General features: G+C 38.3%; 1 long non-coding RNA gene across 6 annotated transcripts in view; it reads left to right on the forward strand.

Annotated features, from left to right (window-relative positions):
* The window catches only part of LOC106506349, a 333193-nt gene that overhangs the window by 38016 nt on the left and 273601 nt on the right, over window positions 1-21576 (forward strand). Inside the window, exon 3 of one of the 6 annotated variants that reach the window (XR_002339155.1) lies at window positions 17280-17698. The exons of 4 other annotated variants lie outside the window; for them this stretch is intronic. This is a non-coding gene — a long non-coding RNA (uncharacterized LOC106506349). Of the gene's footprint in view, window positions 1-4876; window positions 7683-17279; window positions 17699-21576 lie in introns of those variants that run through there. One more of the 6 variants, XR_002339154.1, reaches the window with a different exon arrangement.

A 21576-nucleotide genomic window follows, 5' to 3' on the forward strand; every position in this document is an offset into this window, starting at 1 on the left:
GGAATAAACCTATTGAAACTTAGCTGTGATTTTTACCCATGCCATAGTTGTAACCAGAGCCACAGCAAGGACAATGCTGGATCCTTAACCCACTGAGCCACAAAAGAACTCTGAACTTTAACTATTTTTATTAGTCAAGAAAGGGGTGTAATATAGTAAAATGTTTGTGTTTTGTTAAAGGAAAAATATTCAGACACTTGTTAATGGTAAGGAAGACTTTATTCAAACTACTATAATCAGGGCATTGCATAGGAGAGAGAGAGACTGGATTCAACTCCAAATACAGCAAGGATAGCTGGGAGTTGATAGCCAATGAGCAGTGCAGAGGGGGTTAGTGGATAGAAAATGACTGAGAGGAGACATCAGGGGTAGGGGATTCTCGCTAAATCAGTCTAATAGGATTCTTGCTGAAGGCGGGTCAAGGACTCAGACACCAAAGCTGGGAGAGGAAGAAGAACTTGATCAGTTATCAAGAATCGAGGGTTACTAAACTGACTTCTAGGGATTCTTTACTAAAATTGGGCTGATGGGCAGGCCAAGACAGGAGGATGGGAGAGTAGAGGCCTGGTTGAAAAGATGGCTCAGAGGAGCCTGACTAAAAGTTGGTTAAGAAGAGTCTTGGTCAGTGTGTGCGTATGTGTATATATGCACGTAGAGTGGTGGTGAGGCTCAAGGCAAAGGAAAATATGGATCCTTTTGTTCAAAAATTAATAAAAAGAAATTGAAAATATCAACAAAAAACGCCATTAAACCAAGACGGGGCCCTGCTAAGCCTGTGGCCCCAGTGACTGCACAGATTGTGCATCCATTGAGCTGGCTCAAGGTAGGAACAATAGACAACATAGAGACCTACCTTAAATGAAAAGCCGGAGAAATACAATTATTTGAATAGAATTATAAAAATAGAAGTTACCTAAAAGTTTCCTTGTTTCCAAATCAATTATTGCCTTAAGTGATCATCAGGGAAAAACGAAAAGAAAATCAATGTAGGGGAGATCCAAACCACATAAAGAAAGTCTCATGTATAGTTACAGCTGTGTTCATTTTATGCGAATCCAGCCTTAAGCCTTTGTCTGTATTAACACCAGGTTTTCAGTCAGAGTCCATTATTTATTTATTTATTTTAGGGCCAGAGGTGTGGTGTATGGAAGTTCCCGGGCTAGGGGTCAATCAGAGGTACAGCTGCTGGCTTATGCCACAGCCTCTGAGCCACATCTGTGACCTACACTACATTTTGCAGCAACACCAGATTTTTCACCCACTGAACAGGACCAGGGATCATGCCCACATCCTCATGGATGCTAGTTGGGTTGGTTTCTGCTAAGCCACATAGGGAACTCAGTGTTTTTATTTATTTTTAATAGTCACACCCATGGCACATGGAAATACCTGGGCTAGGGATTGAATCTGAGCTGCAGCTGTGACTTATGCCACACCTGCAGCAATGCTGGCTCCTTTAATTCATTTCAATGGGCTGGGGATCAGACCTGTGCTTCCACAGTGACTGGAGCCAGTGCAGTTGTGTTCTTAACCTGCTGTACCAGCATGGGAGCTCCTAAATTCTGTTTTTTGAGCCTTGAAATTTTCAGAGAGTATCTAAAATAAGTTGGAAAAATGCTTATAACACTATTTATTTATTATAGTCATACTATGGCTTTCTCCTGCTGTATGAAGAATAGAATTTGAACTTATTATGAGAGTTTAAAATGGTATACTAGGTAGGATAGTGCCAGCTGCTGTAACAAACAAAACCCCCAGTGGTTAACACAATAAAGTGTTCAGATGATCATAAGTTTTGAAAGGGAGTGCTGCTGGGAAAAAAAATGTCATTTTTCTGTTTAAATTTTCTAAATTTACCAACCCTGGTTCAAGGAACAAATGAACCTTTTCCAAAAATATACTGTTGTGTCTCAGCCAATCAAAGCTATGGTTATTTATTTTAATAACACTGGCACTTGCTTTGCCCAGCCCATTCCATGGCTTAAAGCCTCAGTACAATAGAGACTAGGCATTGGCTGATGCAACTTCAGATATGGTTTGATCCAGATTTGTATAGCATCATAGCAGATCTAGTTAGTAGCAGTTCTAGATGGCAAATCTTTACACTGCATTGTCCAGAAAAAGACTAAGAACTGCTTCAGGGCATTCTCTCTAAGGAGATCAAGAGAGATAACTTTTCCCAAAAAATCTCATCTTTATTGAGTAATGTGGATCATGGTCCCACCTCTGAATCAATCACTGTGGCCAGGGGCATACAACAGGGCTCAGTAGTCAAGACCACCCCCTGCCTTCCCACCCCGGAACTGTCCTTTGAAATACATTGCAGGATATTGAGGGTGAAGTGGATGCCCAACAAGTGGACATCCATAGTGGAAGTGAAAAAAAGTGTCAAAGATGATATCTAATTGTATTTGTAGGAACAACTGGAAGATGCTATCAGTGAAGGGCAAATCAAGGAACAAATCAAAGAATTAAAATGCCAGCTTCTCTGTATAACTATATAGAGATTGAAATACCAGTTATGACACAAGTGGTAGTTGTGGGAGTATCAGGGACCCAGGTTCTTAAGTTTCAGGAAATAAAAAGGAGTAATTCTCATCTCCCCTACCTTCAGAAGTCTATGGATTACTGTGATAAGTGGGCGGTTCAGGAGATGGAGTGGGCTTTTAAGGAGACTGGAGGAACAAGAAGAGCATCAACCCCACCTCCAAAAAACAGTAATGTGAAGACTGTAGAAGGGAAAACCCCCGTCACTTGGAGGCAGTGTCCTCAAGGCAGAACCAGGTTTCAGTTAGAGCAACTAACAAGGAGATTTAGAGAAAAATCTGAGTATAAGACATGTGCATATGAAGAGCTGTGGTTTTTAGAGGCCTTTACTGATGGCATGTTTTTATTCCAGGCCAACCCTAGTCTATCAGTTCTGTCAGTACCTATGAATCCACTGCATGCTTGTTCCCTAAACATACACATATGGATCCTTCACTGATTTTCTACATACTTAGCTGCAATGTGCTTGGCTCAGGAGACTGTGCTCAGGCACCAGCTCAGCCACAGCTATTTTATGGGGAAAGTGTGGCGTCCTGTTGGTACGTGCCCAAACCAAGCCTTCCCTACAGACAGTTTTCCCCAGTCTGTGTGCAGAGGAGTGGAGCCTTAGTTTCCATATTGTTGGACTATGCCTAAGCTATATCTACCCTTCTAACTTTTCCTCCTGCACCAACTCCTCTCTTTATGCTTTAAGCTTAAGAAAGATAGTGAAACCTGTTATATCTCATCCCTTAGTCTGTCCATTCTTTTCCTCTCCAGGCTCCACCATCCCTTCCTTCAAAACACATAGCCACTTAACTCCAAAGGAAGATCCTTTCCCTTAGTTTTTATTCCTTTGAGGTGGATCACTTTCTGTGCTACATCTTGTTTCCTTCTTTTAGGCAATAAGTCTCTTAGCCTATCCCTGATGGCACATGAATTAAAAGGAGGGGAAAAATCTGTATTTAAAAAAAAAATAAAGCATATCTGGAGAATTTTCAAAATATCTCTATCACATACTTTTTTAGAAAGCACATGCACATAAAAAGCAAAGTATGCTTATTTTCATAAAAGCTGATCTGAAAGTAGCCCTGTAAAGCAATGTTCTATTAGGTGTATTTCTGCATTTACTTAAGTGTATATAAAATATATAAAAAGTTTTTACCAAAATAGGGCAACTCTCCCTGCTTACCTTCCCTGTACTTTGAATTATTTAGGTTTTATGGGCTCTCTTTGTTTCTCTTCCTTTAATTGTTCTTTTATCATCTCTGAAGAAGTATTTTTACTACTAATAGTGGTTCCCTGACATTTTAACTGAGTAAATGTGCTGAAAAACATATATAAAAATAGAAAAAGAAAACACACAGTCTTGGGAGTCCAGAGACATTTTAATTCTTTGACTGCTACCAACTTGTCTGGTTAATTTTGAGAAAAATCAATTTGTTTGTTGATGAAGAAGTGGTTATTCAGTATTTGCAGTGTGCTCTCCCTCTCTCAGCCTCTTACTTTCCCTGAGCTCTTGTTTCCTTTCTCGGTAAGTGGAGGATAATCCAGATAATCTCTAGGGTCCATTTCAGCTCTTTAGTCTATGAGCTGAATGTTTACCTTTTTTCTCTAAATGTTTATAAACCATGAGTTCATAAACTTAATTTGTTGCTGACCTAAAAACTATTTACATCATTAAATAGAAACATAAAAAAATACGGTTTTGCTTCTTTTGCTCTCTTTTTACATTTTGTAGGAAGTGTTACTTCCTAACCACCCCCCCGCCCCGCCCCTTTCCCTCTTCTATGGGAAACCTACCTCCAGTAAGCCTTCTGGTGAATATTTCTTAATTACACCCTATTGGTCTACTTCTTGTGCTTCTCTGAGATGAGAAATGGCAAAACGGATCCCTTGTTCTGCCGGCTGCCTGTTGAAAAGTCTACTGCAGGAAGCTGGAGGCGGTTGCCCTTTGTGAGCCACGCTAGGAGCTTTCCAGGGCTGCTCTCTGAAGCTGCACAGTGGGTATGGTCTACCTCCAGTTCTTACAGGATTCATTTACCTGTAGGACTGGAAAATAGCAACATTTAAAGGTTAACAGACTGATGTGACTTATGAAAACTGACCTGGGCACCTCAGAGTGCGGTGGAAAAAGAGCTCTGAGCAGAACGTGCGGTGCATAGGATGGGATCTCCAAACGCGGTTCTCAGACCAGGTGGTACCAAGAGACAAGCCTAACTGAAGGAGGCTGGGGGTTGCCACAGGCCACTGACAACTGTCACATTTCAGATGACTGGCTAGTCTTAAAATTTGCCATGGGGTTTTCTTTAATGACATGTAAATGATGGTCCTGCTCTATTCCCTCCAGGTTCCTGAGAGTCATCTACTCAGCACTGAGAACCCCATTCTGGGGGCATTAACCACTGAGGGAAAACCACCAGTCAGGCAGCTGCTTCTCTCTGAGAATCCTGCAAAACTTTGTTCCAGTAACAACTGATCATTAAGAAAAGTCAGGAGTCAGGATTCCCTGAGAAGTAGGTAGGATTCCAGAGAGCACGAGAACAGCATTCCCAGCTGTCCAGGCTGATTTCCTTCCACTGGTTGCTCTTGACAGAAGCTCTGAGCCACCTTGATGGGGATTGTCTGATGACAAGTTTCACAGGCTGTCAGTGACTGTTGAGCCTGAGTGGCCCTGATGAAGGGTAACAGGGTTTAATTGCTCTTTGGGGGGAGGTTCTGGGGATGCTTGGGGGTGAAGAGTGCATAGGGAGGAATCAAAATATATATTCATTTACACAGTGGGATGGTCCTGCTTAAAATAACCTGCCGTCCTTCAAAACATCTTAAAGCTAAACTTAAAAGAGTTATACCAGGGTTTCTCTCTCTCTAGCTTTGCGTTTGCTGCTGTTTGTTGAGGATTTCTCCCTAGTCAGAGCTGGGGAATGTGCCTGCTTCAGTCATGCTCCCATGATTTAGACAAGAAAAGAAGGCCCAGTGGTCCAATACCTGTTTCCTGGTGCAATCCCCACCCCACAGCTTTTTGGCATTTCCTTCTGTTTTAGCACAAATGGAATGAGTGTGACAGTCTCATGTGTGTCCCTAGAGAATTGCTATCTCTTTCAGGAGAACAAGCCATGCCCACCAAAGCATGCAATGAATTTCATATGTAATATTGTCAGCAATCTCCATGAAATCCTGCATTAGAGAAGAATAAGAGTGAGGCAAGGGATGCTTGCCTGGGAGTGCTTCACTGCCAGATTACTTGCACAAGTGTGCAATTCCCTCACTACTAGAGCAACAACATCAGTCTCCATGTTGGGTGAATGGAGGCTAGGAGATTTTTCCTAAGCTGTGTGCATTAGTATTGCCTGAAACGGGACAAAACCACACTAGCTTTTTGTCTTTGTTCTCCTTCCCTGCTTCTCTGACTGGTGATGCAAGATCTGGCAAGTCCAATTTGTTTATTCATTTTTCATTCTTAACTGTGTGTTTGAAACCTTAACTATGTTATGGGAAATGAGCCATACTTTCTGAGCACAGTCCCTTTAGGACTAAACTCTAGTCTGAGATACTGAGCGATGTAAAATCTAGCTGGATACCTGAGCTGTACTTTTCAATGCCTGAAAATGTTCCTAAGCACATACCATTGCAAATTTGCCTAAAAGTTGTTGAAAACAAGACAGCAGGACAAAATGGTGTTTCTTATGCAAAGCCCCACATCACCAAACCAAGACTTAACAGTTTCAGTTCTCCCAGAAATGGCATCTTAAAACAGTCTATCAGGAATTGCCTGATCAGTACTAGGTAGGTAATCTCTTTGATAGACCTTTGTTATCCCCTAAAGGAAGTAATTCTGCAATAATCAATCCATCTTTTTGCCTAGTGGTACTTCCTTGTTTTCACTTTCTTCTATGAAATCAGTCTTGCAAGTTGCACAGCAACACAGAGCTCGTTTTTATCTGCTAGATTGGAAGCTGTCCAGTTTGAATCGATTTTTGCTCAAACGAAGTCTTAAAATTATGCCTTAGTTTATCCCTTAATAATATCAATCAAAATCACTACTTGATTTAAAATTTAGAAGTACCAATTTAACAAATACGGGAAATGTGTTAACTGTTTATTTCATGTCTGTGACCAATTGCACATATTTATGGGAAAACTAAATTTATAAAATATATCCTGTGCTAAAAAAGAAACTTGATGTTTATCTAATAGTTTACCACACATACTCTGAATCTTTAACTGAAACAAATATCATTATTTTTTGAACTAGTTTTAACAGCGTAATATTGTTATTTGTCAAAAGGCTTCATGAAGTTTTAAAACTATGTCTTGAAGCAAAGCAATGACAATAATATGGGTAATTAAGCCTCTACTTTAATGCATAAAATGCTATATGCAGCAACACTGAGGCTTCCCCCATGACTCCATGCTGTACACCAGCCAATGTCGAGGTTGAGTTGGAATGGGCTCTATTGAGATATAACAAGAATATTGTCTAGAGATTGCTTCCAGAGTACTATAAACATTTCTTTAAATGGAATTTTGTAGGGGACAGAGAAATCATATCTGAGATATGATTTTAGGACTATATGAATGTAATGTTCATATTTTTCCTTATTGACTGTAATTATTGTCTTCATCATCTTCATTTTTACTATGAAGTTTGGGCCATAGGATTTGGAATCAATGAATTTTGAGAGTCAACCTCCTACTTTAAATCCATTTCCATAGGAGTTGCTGTAATGTGAGTTGCTATGATGAAGCAATGTATGTTATATTTCTTGATGAGAGTCCATTTTAAAATACCTTAGGTTGGACAAATTCAGAGTTTTTAAAGGTGGATCCCAAGAGCCTTCGTCTCATTCAGTTCTAGCCACTTGTTAAGCTTATTTGATTCCTACAAGAAAGATGCATGTGTATATGTACATATAAACCTTTATTATTTCTTTTCATTTTGCAGCCTTTAAAACTTAAATATATGCTACATGTACGTCATTTATCAAGCATAATAAATTCACATCTATGATCTCATTCTGGAAAATATAGTTTCTTCCTACTCTCATCTAAGCTCAACCATTCTTCAGATTTCAGGTCAAAGTCATTTCTCCATCAAGGTATTTCCTTACTTCCCAATGTTTCAGTTCCTTCTGTTACTTTTTATAACAGCACCTTTTCCCCATACCTCTTCTCACATTTTATAGTATGGATCCTTAATATTTCTTTTTTTAAACATAAGCTCACTGAGTATAGAGTCTATATCTGTTTTGTGCATTACTCTTTTTTTTTCCTATAATACCATACCTGGGACATAATAGATTTTTCATAAATAGATGGAAACTTACTGATAATGATTATTAAATCATGTAAACAAAGCTCTAAAAGTTAATAATTATATAGAAAGTTATTAGAAAATGCTTTGATATAGTAAATTAGTAGACATCCAAGTTTTCATTTTTTTTGAGGTGGAATGCTTGTTTTAATTGCAAAACATGAGCATTAGCAGGAAATATAAAAATATAAAACATATACATTATGTGAGAGAAACAGTATACTCAAAAGGAAGTCTTTGTGAAGAGAAATTATTAAAAAAAAACTAATAAAAAGAATAAAGGAACAAGCAGAGAAGTGGGGGAAAAACAAGTATGCACTAGATGCCATTGGAGGAGAAGAGTCCCATGAACAAAACTTTGTTGGAGTCTTCTTCTATACCTAGTTTTTAAACTAATAAAGAGCAAGTAAGGAAAGAAAAATAATAGCTTTACTGAATGGAATCCAAGTGGATCTAGTAACAGGGTCCTAAACTTACACCAATCTACTGATCTGATCACAGTCAATGCTATATCTAGGTAGGCCAGTGTAGTTACCTAAAAGGGTAAGACTTAGGTGTGGGGGAGCAGAGAAGAAGACAAGCTCTCTGCAAGCTGATTCACTCCAGGAAGAAGAAGCTAGAGATGCATTTAACATGCCCAGTTTCCCTCTTAAATTTATGAATCAGATGTGTCACATCCCCTCCCCAGGATGAGACTGAGACAGTTCAAAGGCCAGAGTTACATTGACTGAACTCTCTGTGTAGGAAGGAGATGTCAGAGTTGAGAAGTGTTTCCCACCTAACAAATGATATTAGATAAAGGAGAGATATCACCTTCATAAGGACAAATGTAATTGATAAATATTGACAATATGTTCATACAATGGCAATAGTTGGGATAAAGGTCAGATTTAATAGATTAAGGAGCAAAACAATGACAAAAAAGTAGAAATAGGTACTATAAGCTGATGTCCCAAACAAAGGAAGGGAAAGCTGTATCTATCAGAATAGAATAATATGCTGTTAGCCCTGGATTATGAATCTGACAAGGCCATGAATACTTTCCCATCAATTTCCTCTTCTACCTAAAGCAGATTCAAGATTTCACAGAAGCAAAACCTTTTATTAGCCTGTCGGCTTTTGTCAAATCCCACTTGTTTTCTGCTGTAGGATATAGTGATCCTATCAGGGAGACAGCTTTTGAAAATAACACATTGACCTTTTATTAGTTTGTATTTTCCTACGGTAATGTCATCTTTGGAAAACTGCTAATTAAAAACAAACATCTAAAGGTACACTTTATCATTTTATATTAAATGAGGATTTACTTATTTTAAAATATATATATAGTGCAAATGATCTGCTTTCCTAAGTGTATACAGTATACTCTCAATCTCTAAGCAACACAACACATTCTGTAAGTGGATCTTTGGTGATAGAATTGCATAAATTGTCTGCGCTTTCACTTTTAATTCTAGTCTAACCCTTTTAGTCTGGTGCAGTGGTGCTAGCACCTAATAAATCTACTTGGCACGTAGAAGAAGTCATTTAGCACAGCTGGCCTCATTCACAGTCATTTAAGTATTTTGAATCAAGGTTTCAAATGGCTAAGTTGCTGTAGTTGCTTCCTGCTAAAATTAAAAAAAAAATCTGATTTGCTTTTATCCTTTATTGGTTAGGCCTAAGTTGTAACCTTTGAAATCTACATTTCCTATGTCAGGACTGACTGCTCAAAAGAGTTTCATTTTAAGTGCACAAGTGCACTGAAAAGAAATGCTATGAATGGACATAGATTTATAGGCAGAACCATGTACAGTTTCTTCCAAATAGACTGAGAACCCTTTAAATAAATAGACCCATGGGTTTTCTCCAGTTGGTATGGAAAAACACACATAGGTAGGGTTGCTTCAATTGTTAAATTCTATTCTTGCTAACAAAACCCATGTCTATTAGTTTCTTGAATAAGCTCTGGCATTTTACAAAGAAATGCATTCTTTGGCTTAGGTCATAAAAGACTTTCTTAGTGTGTAGTGAAAGATACATTTACCAAGGTGTTTTATTACTCCACGGTTGGAATTAATCTCTCCCTGCTTTATGCTTCCTTAGCACGTTGTAAGTACCTCTATTACAGCACTTATTACCATCTGCCTCCATTTGGAGTTGTTAATGTGTATTTTTAGATTATGAGCTCCTGAAGGGCAAGGACCATGCCTTTCTCATTTTATGTCTCCCCTAAGGCTATAGGCAGTGACTTGCATTTAGTTGGTGCTAAATAAATGTTTATTGAATTGACTGAGTAGGTGGCATATACTTAGAGTGATGTTCTTTGAAAGAAATGTTTCACTTAAAAATCGTGGTTGACAGGAAAGTTTGGAAAAAATAAGTAGGCTGAAGTTATTATGGGGACATTTGCAGAGCAAGTGAACTCTCTTGGCCAGTTTTCTTTGATGTTATATTTTAGTATGTATTAATCTGCCACCAACTATGAGCCAGAGGCCCAAGAAACCCAATGGTATAGTTGCAGTTTAAACCTGAAGGGATGAGAACCAGCAGAACCAACGGTATAAGTTTCAGTTCAAGTCCAAAGGCCTAAAACCAGGAGTGCCAGTGTCCAAGGAGAAGAGAAGATTAAAAATCTCAAGAGAACAAATTTGCCCGCATTTTTGCTCTATTCAGGTTCCTAATGGATTAGAGGGTGCCCACCTACTCCTGGGAGGGAGATATTACTTAGTCTACTGATTCAGATACTAATCTTTTCTGGAGACACTCTTGCAGACACACCCAGAAATGTTTTCTCAGTTATCAGGGCATCCCCTTTAGCCCAGTCAAGTAGACACAGATAATTAACCATTAGCCATGTAGATTGGCATAAAGACTTTGGAACAGACAACCCTGAAATCTAACCCTTTTCACTCTCTTCCTAGACACTCAATCCCATAAGGTTTACCTAACTTCTGTGAGCCACAATCCTCTAAAAGTGAGAACAGTAGTATCAGGTTCAAAGTTCCTGCAAGACCCAGATAGGCTGTGTATAGAGACCAGCTAGCATATTTTAGGATCTAAATAAACCGTTTCCTTTTATTGCCTTTTCTCCTTTCTTTCATCTGAAAATTTTTGATAAGATCTTGATACCTGGGGAGGGTTTTACTCAATACCGATTTCCTGAATTCTACGTTGGTGCCTATGCTAAGAATCTGAGGCATGAGGGTGATGAAGATACACCCTGGTGTGTAATACAGAAAACTCCACCCAGTATTCTGTGATAACCTATGTGGAAAAGACTCTGAGAGTGAGTATGTGTACATGTATGCCTGGGTCACTTTGTAGTATAGTAGAAACGATCACAACCTTGTAAATGAACTGTACTTCAAAAAAAACTTTAAACAGTGAAGAAAAAAGACACCTGGCAACACTCGTAGTTGAGGATGGACAAGCCAGCTGGAGAGAGATTGTTGGTGTAATGCTGTATTATAGTAGAGGTGTATCTGGGATACTACACAAGTGGAGAGGATGGAATCTTACCTTTCTTGTAGTTTCAGAAAAGCCTTCCTTGGAGATGATAATGTCTAAGCTTATTTTTGACACCAAAAATAAGCAAGGCAAGTAGTGGGAGGGATATTCCAGGCAGAGGGAAACATGTGCACCAAGACAGAATTGGAATAAACCAGGATGCTCTGTGTTGCGAGCTATTAGAATATAAAGAGAAGAGATGCCAGGAGATGGATCCGCAGAGTCAAGGCAAAGTTTATGGAGATCTTGCTAGCTCTGCCAAGGAACTTTGACATTATTCTGTAGGTCAGTGCTTTTCAACTTTTGTTAAGTAAAAGACATCTTCCCACTCCCCCCATCCACCCCAAACTGATGGCGTACAAGGAAAGCTCATGTAGTGAGAACAGAGAGTGAAATAATACCTTGGATTCACCTCCCATCTAAGATTTACCAACTCTTCCTTCTCCCCTATAGGACCATTGAAGCAATTCCAAGGAAATGTCAGAATTTCAGGAACCTAGTTGGAAAACCACTGCTACAGTGGATGAGGTATAGCTGGAGAGTTTTAAGCAGGTTGTAGAAGGAAATGGAAGTGTAGTAGTAGCAGTCCTTTGGGCACTGAACTTGAGTTTTGAACTCTGAAAAATACCCTTACTTGCTATCAAAGGCCCTATCTCAGCTATCATGTGTTCTTTTGAGGTCAAAGTCTTTGTAAAGAAAAGTTCTGTACATCTGGATACCAGACAATTTAGTTGGCTGGAGTTTTTCCTATCTGGATACTGTTTTAGATCTCATAAGTTTCGTGCCAGATTTTAAAGGTGCAGGGTAAACATTGTGCCAACCTTCAGTAATTTCACAGCCTAGGGATGTCAAATTAGATAATTTAGTAGTTACATAAATTAGTAATTATTATGTGTTATAGTAATTATGTATACTACCAGTTACTATGTGCATAGTAAAGAAATCCTTCCAAAAGAAGGCAATGAGGTAGTGAAAGCTGAGAATGACAGAAATTAGTCAGGGAGATGGGAGGAGAAGACTAGCACAAGCAAATGAATTGCAGGTCAAGGGAACAGAGTGCACAAGCATTTAAAAGCAGGGCTTATATGGAGGACCTCAAGTCCATCAGTGTTGTACCTGAAGATTGTGCATCAATCAGATATGTCAGTCATTGTTTAATCAGGTGGTGCTGTGGAGTAAAGAATTTATCATCAGAATTAGAGCTTATACAATAATAGGAGTTGGGCAAGTAAAGGATCAAAAGAGTTGAAGGATAAAGATAAAATATTACACACCAGCCCTCCTATGGATCTGGTAGGAAAATCAGTGAGGTAGAAACTGCTTCTGGAGTATAGCTGCAAAGGAGGCTGGTATGAATGGCTATGGACATTTGCTAAACTTTTATTTTTAATTTATTTTTTGTCTTTTTTGTCCTTTTTAGGGCCACACCCATGGCATATGGAGGTTCCCAGGCTAGGGGTCTAATCAGAGCTGTGGCCAATGGCCTAGGCCAGAGCCACAGCAATGCTAGTTCCAAAGCACATCTGTGACCTACACCACAGCTCACTGCAACGCCAGATCCTTAACCCACTGAGCAAGGACAGGGATCAAACCGGCAACCTCATGGTTCCTAGTTGGATTTGTTTTCTCTGTGCCACAATGGGAACTCCTACATTTGTTAATCTTTGAAGCTCCTACCTCTGAAGTTTGTAGTAGAGTGTCTGCTTGTCAGCCTGGGGCCTCTGTCACTTAGCATTGTCAGCAATCAGGGATGACAGCTGTAAGTGGAAAGGAAAGAGACCAAACTGAGACTTTCCAGCATGTCTACATCTCTCTCATGACCTCTAAACATCCATGACCTTCCAATGTATGGGTAGTTGTTTCATTTCTGTTTCCCAAGTCTCTTATGATTTATATGTTTGGTCAATTCTAACCTGGAATTCCATAGAAAAGGTGATTCCAGAAAACAATTCCCAGTGTAACCAAGCTAACAAATGATCATCTAGCACACCAGAGTTTATGGTGGCATATGACTCTTGAAAAAGTTGATACAAATCTGATTTAAGAGGCCTTTTTCCTAAGGGAAAGGATTTCAAATTTAATTACCATTCGCAGCTTGTAGTAAAAAAAAGTGTGATATGATTGGATTTGCATTTAGACTGTGAGAGAAGGATTGTCAAGGCTTGGGATTAAAAGTGAGGAGGTCATGTCTCACTGCAATGTGCTGATATGAAGCTTATCCAAATGAGGGTATATGAGCCCTCAGTCTACAGCAGTCTTTCGGGAAGACAAGAAATTGAGATGATACTCTTCTGTTTTGGGAGAGAGTGCAGGTGATGACATTACACCGGGAATTCAGTCAGAGGAACTACTTCATAAAGAGTAGGATAGAGGAAGTTCATTTTGGACACAGTGAGTTTGAGATATCTAGAGAAAAAACACATAGGGCTGAGAAGTAGCCAGTTTGAAATATAGGCATGGAGCTTGAAACAAATATGGACTAAAGATAAAGATTTATGAGTCATTAACAAAGAGGTAGTGGTTGAAATAATAAATGCGGTTGACCATGGAGAGTACATAGCATGGTAACACCAATTTTTTAGGAGAATACAGAGGAAGGGGAGCCAGCCAATGGGAAAGGAATAGATGGGGAACTGAGATTAGAAGCAAGGGTCTGGTATATTGCAAGCCAACATGGTAGGATATTTCCAAGTAGAGGGAAGGTTCATTGTGTCAACTCAACAGAGATAATGTAAGAAAAATATTGAGAATTACCTGTTTTTTCAGTGAAGTGATGAAAGTTGATGGTTTTGGGGGAGGGAGTGAAGAGAAAATTGAAGAGTCAGTGTAAATTACTCCATCAAGATTTTGGTCACAAAATAGATAAATGGTATGAGAAAATGTGTTTGTGTATGTGTGTTTTTCTCTCTAAATGGGAAAACAGTATGCATGATTGCAAAAATAAGATTTAAATTTGAAGATGTTTTCTAGTTGCTAAAAAATAAATCTTGTCACTATCACACATGTTCCTTCTGTTGCATAATCTGTGTAACTGAACCAGGCTGCAAGGGATATGGCAGTCATGCTAATAGACTGACTAGATTGAAATTTTTCACCAAGGACAATCTCCTTCTACACATAGAACAGGTAAAATGAGAAAGGTTTTTCAGGGAGTTAGATGCAATCTCTGCAATTAGTGTCTCTCTGTGGTGTGGAAGGATGGACTGCTAAAGTGCTTTACAAATCCTTTATTTAGTAGAGGGCTTGAGGCTACATTAGCTTCAGATTTTTAACCCTGAGTTTGAGCATGCTTTTTGATTTGATTCTTTAGGATGGATGATGATTAAAGGTAATTTTTCTGAATATTACAAATATGGAAATGAGCAAGAGACCAAATCTTTTCCCACTTAGATCTTACAGGGCATGAACTATTGACCATTTTCTAGTTACAGATTGAAGTCAGCTCTCTGTGTAGGCAATGTTCAGCCCATTCACATGTCTACATTCTCTAAAGTAGCAAAGTTGAATAGAAGTTTATTGTGCTAATGGCCCAGAAAGCACGTGTACAGAAAATCTCTCTTTAATAAAGCATGACTTTTATTCCCTCTAAGCCTGGTGATGTTTTGTTTGATCTCTACATTCACCACATCAACTTAGAGATTTGTCATCTATATTGTTATGCACAGTTCACATGTAAAGAATCACTTATAACTATCATAAAACCAAATTCTTCCCTCCAACGTATTATCCCATGGAAGAGCCACTCAAATCCTATTACAGCTAATTCCAAGGGGATACTTCTTTTGTCAGGTTGAAAATAGATTTACGTTTTTCCTAGAAATAGATGAACTCTTGGCTGGAGTTGAGACATACAGAGATTTCAGCTGGCTTTGTGTTTACTGAGGTAGGATTTTACCTGGTATTATGTAAACGGATTTTTGGTTCATGCAATTATATTGGAGGTTAATCTAGAATCCTAGAGATAGAGAAAATCTCAAGGAATATGTTTTAAAAGCCAGTTCTGATAAACTAGTTCTATCTCAAAAACACAAATGTGATTTCTTAACCTTTTTCATACTGTTCAGTAAACAAGCTTGCTCTGTAGGAATGTACTTTCCTTTACCTGAATCCCAAATACGATGTTTATGTTTGGCCAGATGTTAGTTAATTGAAACTAATTACATTTCCAGAATAATCCTAGCATCTGGAGTCAGTCAGGCTGTAAAGTAAAGCTGAACTGAAGCATGGTGTTTTCCCTGCATTTCTCCAGCTGCTGCAGGAAAGGAAAGATCAGTGGTAGAAGTATTTTTAAGTCAAATAAACCAATTCAGTTCATTTATTTCATTTCCATTCTTTTGTAAGTACAAGCAACATCCTGCCTGGTTATTGTTAAGCAGGGTTACCACATTTAAATTAAAAAATTCTGAAGACATGTGAACGGAAAACAGCATTGAAATCATGTGTTGCTTTTTCACTAAGTTGAGTATTTTGTTGATGCCTTGCTTGCATACACATTAGTGCCAAGAAGGTTGTCTCATGTGGTTGTATTTCTAAGTGATAACCACTACAGTTTGCATGCCAGGAAGGAGGTTTAGGATTTTAAGTCATGAATTCTGCTTAACAATGTCTTAATGAAGACACTCAGGCAAGATTTTTTAAAATTCCCAATTTTAAAATCACAGGTGTTTTCATTAACTTCCAAAAAGCTGAAGAGAATTTTTATCTGCTCTTAACTATTGATGATTTTCACACAAATTCCTTGTGCAGCAAAATAACTTTGTCAGAGATACAATGTTATTTTTGCCACCTTGGCAGCTGGTTGCTGAGTGGTAGAAAGTAGCTGGCTTCATGATAGAACTGTGTCCATTTTAAGACTAGGTGATATAGTGTTAGACTTCAAATTACTCTCAACAGCTAAAGTACAAGGTCACCACTCATCCAACGGTAAGTGAATGACTAAATGAAGTGATTGTTATGACATCCTATGGTAAATCTGAATATAGAATGTTGAGAAACTTTTTTGAGACCTGTAGAAATATAACATCTTTTGGTAAGTCTTTTCCATCCATCCCTACATCTATCATTGAAACAGCTGGTTTATTTATAGACAGGAGCAGACCACCAGTAAGAATGAAGCCAAGCACTAGCTTTTTCTTAAAAAGAAAATTGGTTTTGAGGTTTGTTCCAATAGAAGTACAACTTAGATACCAGAACAACCTAGGATAGGATATTATCTGAGATACAATTTCATTTGTAATGCTAGTAGGAAGTTTAAGATGACTGCGTAATATTGTTACCAAACTTGGAACTTGGGTCTCGTCACTTGACATGCAGTAAAGCCAGTCTACTGACATCAGGTTGTGGTGAAGGAAAGTACAGCATTTTTTTCTGCAAGTCCAAGCAAGCAGAACAGACAGCTCATGTTCGAAAGACCCTCCAGATGGCTCTCAGGGAAGGGATTTTGAAGGCAAGATTAGGAGTGTAGGTTGTAGGGTGAATCAGCTCATGCACATTGTTTTATAATGAGGTATCAGGGTGATGTTTAGGGAATCTCAATGATCAGTTTTCTGGCCGTAGCTGGTCTGAAGTCTAAGTACTGGTGGTCAGGATTCAGTTAAATTTTTCCACCTGGTGAAGGTTTCAGTAGCCATAAAACAACTCCAGGATATGTCTTATGGTATTATCTTTAGCTCTTGAGGAGGAACTAAAGGTCCTGACTATATTTTATGGCTAAACTATTATTATTTTGTCTTGATTGTTTTCCTTTGCTTATGCGTTTTCTCACTTCTCTGATTGCATTTGCTCTTTGAAACTTAAGAGGCCTAGGAAGCTAAAGCTTTGCTGTAAATAAGAGGTGGAGGATGCTTTTACTCTTCTCTCTAGATAATCTTGTATTTTGTACCTCAACTTATGAGAATGGATGCTAGCCTCAATTCCATATACTTCTATCTCTTGATTTTTTCATTGCCAGTTCTTCTGAGATCAGTGTACTGCCTTTTTCCTGCTGGTGTACAGCCCTCGAGTTTCACCTCAGAACCCTGGTACACAGTAGTGACCCAGACATCCTTCATCTCAGACCTCCATGGTGCTGTCCATTGTCCATCATCCTCACTGCAGTACCACAAATGGCCTTGGGGCTTTTTGGCTTCCAGGAACCAAGTATGTATCTGCCAGTACCCTCCCTGGGCCAAATCACCCTGATTATTTAATTGGAACCTATGCTCCTAAACAAATCCTCTCACTAGATATTTTCTCGTTGTTATATGCTTACTGGCTCCCATTGTTCTATGTATTTGCCAATTCTTGATATTCTTAGAATTTTAAATCTTTGCCAATGTGGTGGTTTAAAAAAAGATCTCACTTTGGTTTTCATTTGCATTTCTATCATTATATAAGAGTTTGGCTTTTTTTTTTTTTTTTTTTTTTAAGTACTGAGCATTCATATTTGTTCATCTATAGCACTCCGTTCAGGAATTTGCTCTTTTTCCCTTTTCTTGGGTCATTTTTAGTTGATATTCTGAATTTGGTTAAATTTGGGATTTTAAATGCTTTGGTTATATATTTCAGGGATATCTCATGCTGATTTGTGACTTGTTATATCATGTTCATTAAAATCTATTTTAATAAGCAAAATTCTCAATTTGAACAGATTTTTCCTATTAGTTATAAATGCTTGATTGCTATATGTCTTGGCAAGATGAATTCCTAACCAATGCAACAAAATGAATAGCCTTTTAAGGAGCATTTCGAGGATAACAGAATTGTGCTTCTAGTACAAACTTACTAGGGGTATTAATCTATTACTTTGGGGGAATAAGAGGCTCTGGCTAAATGTATGTGTATATACGTTTATATACATGCACACTTACACTTGCACATATGCACGCATATATATTATATGTATGGCAATCTCCATCATGAAATATAATGTGTAATTCTTTATAATAGTGAAATGCTGATGTGTATGCACTCTGAAATAATGCAATATCCAGATTGATTCGGACATTTCTTTTGTACAACCATAAACTCTTTTGGCTGCAAACATATCTAACATGGCCTAGCTCTTCTTGGTTATTAGGGGTGAATTCTTACCTTTATTAATGATAGCATATGGACCCGCTTCTGTTTTTATTCCTAGTAAAATTAAAAATTATTGATTTTTAAAGGATGCTCATTTGAGCATCCTCAGGTTGAATCTGAAGGGTTTTGCAGGGAAATTTTGAGTTTCTTCCACCTTTTTATCTATAGTTTCTCTGATAGAGCAAAATTCTCAAATCACTTCTCTATTCAGTGGATCATTTCCGTAAAACAACAAAGCAAGGCAAACACGCACCTTTACTCTCTTTCCAGAGGTTTGTGAGGGTTGTGAAATCTAATCTTATTTTAAATTCTTCCATCCATGTATTAAATATGAATTGATTTCTCTGATGTAGGAGCCCTTTCTGTTCCTATGGCCAGGGGGGGGAATTTTATTTTATTTTATTTTTTATAATTTTTTTTATTTTCCCACTGTACAGCAAGGGGGTCAGGTTATCCTTAGATGTATACATTACAGTTACAGTTTTTCCCCCACCATTTGTTCTGTTGCAACATGAGTATCTAGACAAAGTTCTCAATGCTATTCAGCAGGATCTCCTTGTAAATCTATTCTAAGTTGTGTCTGATAAGCCCAAGCTCCCGATCCCTCCCACTCCCTCCTCCTCCCATCAGCCACAAGTCTCTTCTCCAAGTCCATGATTTTCTTTTCTGAGGAGATGTTCATTTGTGCTGGATATTAGATTCCAGTTATAAGTGATATCATATGGTATTTGTCTTTGTCTTTCTGGCTCATTTCACTCAGATGAGATTCTCTAGTTCCATCCATGTTGCTGCAAATGGCATTATGTCATTCTTTTTTATGGCTGAGTAGTATTCCATTGTGTATATATACCACCTCTTCTGAATCCAATCATCTTCTGATGGACATTTGGGTTGTTTCCATGTCCTGGCTATTGTGAATAGTGCTGCAATGAACACGCGGGTGCACGTGTCTCTTTTAAGTAGAGCTTTGTCCGGATAGATGCCCAAGAGTGGGATTGCAGGGTCATATGGAAGTTCTATGTATAGATTTCTAAGGTATCTCCAAACTGTTCTCCATAGTGGCTGTACCAGTTTACATTCCCACCAACAGTGCAGGAGGGTTCTCTTTTCTCCACAGCCCCTCCAGCACTTTGTTATTTGTGGATTTATTAATGATGGCCATTCTGACTGGTGTGAGGTGATATCTCATGGTAGTTTTGATTTGCATTTCTCTTATAATCAGCGATGTTGAGCATTTTTTCATGTGTTTGTTGGCCATCTGTATATCTTTGGAGAAATGTCTATTCAGGTCTTTTGCCCATTTTTCCATTGATTGATTGGCTTTTTTGCTGATGGGTTGTATAAGTTGTTCATATATTCTAGAGATTAAGCCCTTGTTGGTTGCATCATTTGAAACTGTTTTCTCCCATTCTGTAAGTTGTCTTTTTGTTTTCTTTTTGGTTTCCTTTGCTGTGCAAAAGCTTTTCAGTTTGATGAGGTCCCATGGGTTTATTTTTGCTCTAATTTCTATTGCTTTGGGAGACTGACCTGAGAAAGTATTCATGATATTGATGTCAGAGAGTGTTTTGCCTATGTTTCCTTCTAGGAGTTTGATGGTGTCCTGTCATATATTTAAGTCTTTCAGCCATTTGGAGTTTATTTTTGTGCATGGTGTGAGGGTGTGTTCTAGTTTCATTGCTTTGCATGCAGCTGTCCAGGTTTCCCAGCAATGCTTGCTGAATAGACTTTCTTTTCCCATTTTATGTTCTTGCCTCCCTTGTCAAAGATTAATTGACCATAGGTGTCAGGGTTTATTTCCAGATTCTCTATTCTGCTCCATTGGTCTGTCTGTCTGTTTTGATACCAGTACCACACTGTTTTGATGACTGTGGCTTTGTAGTATTTCTTGAAGAATACTACTCTGGGAGAGTTATGCCTCCTGCTTGGTTTTTGTTTCTCAGGATTGCTTTGGTGATTCTGGGTCTTTTGTTGTTCCATATAAATGTTTGGATTGTTTGTTCTAGTTCTGTGAAAAATGTCCTGGGTAATTTGATAGGGATTGCATTGAATCTGTAGATTGCTTTGGGTAGTATGGCCATTTGTACAATATTGATTTTCCCAATCCAGGAACATGGAATATCTTTCCATTTCTTTACATCTTCTTTGATTAAAGTTTTATAGTTCTCGGCATATAGGTCTTTTACCTCCTTGGTCAGGTGTATTCCGAGGTATTTGATTTTGCGAGGTGCAATTTTAAAAGGTATCGTATTTTTGTATTCCTTTTCTAATGTTTCATTGCTAGTATACAGAAATGCAACTGACTTCTGAATGTTAATCTTATATCCTGCTACTTTGATGAATTTATTAATCAGTTCAAGTAGTTTTGGGGTTGAGTCCTTAGGGTTTTCTATGTATAGTATCATGTCATCTGCATACAGTGACAGTTTGATCTCTTCTCTTCCAATATGGATGCCTTTTATTTCATTTGTTTGTCTAATTGCTGTGGCTAGGACTTCCAAAACTATGTTGAAGAGCAGTGGTGAGAGTGGGCATCCCTGTCTTGTTCCAGATTTGAGTGAGAAGGCTTTCAGTTTTTCCCCATTGAGGATTATATTTGCTGTGGGTTTATCATAAATGGCTTTGATGATATTCAGGAATGTTCCCTCTATACCCACTTTGGCAAGGGTCTTGATCATGAATGGATGTTGAACTTTGTCAAATGCTTTTTCTGCGTCTGTTGAGATGATCATATGATTTTTGACTTTTTTTTTGTTAATGTGGTGTATGATGCTGATTGATTTGCTATGTTGAACCATCCTTGTGAACCTGGGATGAACCCAACCTGGTCATGGTGTATAATTTTTTGGTATGTTGTTGGATTCGGTTGGCTAAGATTTTGTTGAGAATTTTTGCATCTATATTCATCAATGATATTGGCTGATAGTTTTCTTTTTTGGTGGTATCTCTGGTTTTGGAATGAGGTGATGGTGGCATCATAGAATGTCTTTGGGAGTATTCCTTCTTCTTCAACCTTTTGAAAGAGTTTAAGGAGGATGGCACCAATTCCTCTTCATATGTTTGATAAAATTCACCTGTGAAGCCATCTGGTCCTGGACTTTTATTTGTAGGGAGTGATTTTATGACCTCTTCAATTTCATTTCTAGTGATCGGTCTGTTCAGTTGGTCTGTTTCTACTTGATTCAGTTTTG

The sequence above is a fragment of the Sus scrofa genome, chromosome 15 (genome assembly GCF_000003025.6).
Source record: "Sus scrofa isolate TJ Tabasco breed Duroc chromosome 15, Sscrofa11.1, whole genome shotgun sequence".
Lineage (NCBI taxonomy): Eukaryota > Metazoa > Chordata > Mammalia > Artiodactyla > Suidae > Sus > Sus scrofa.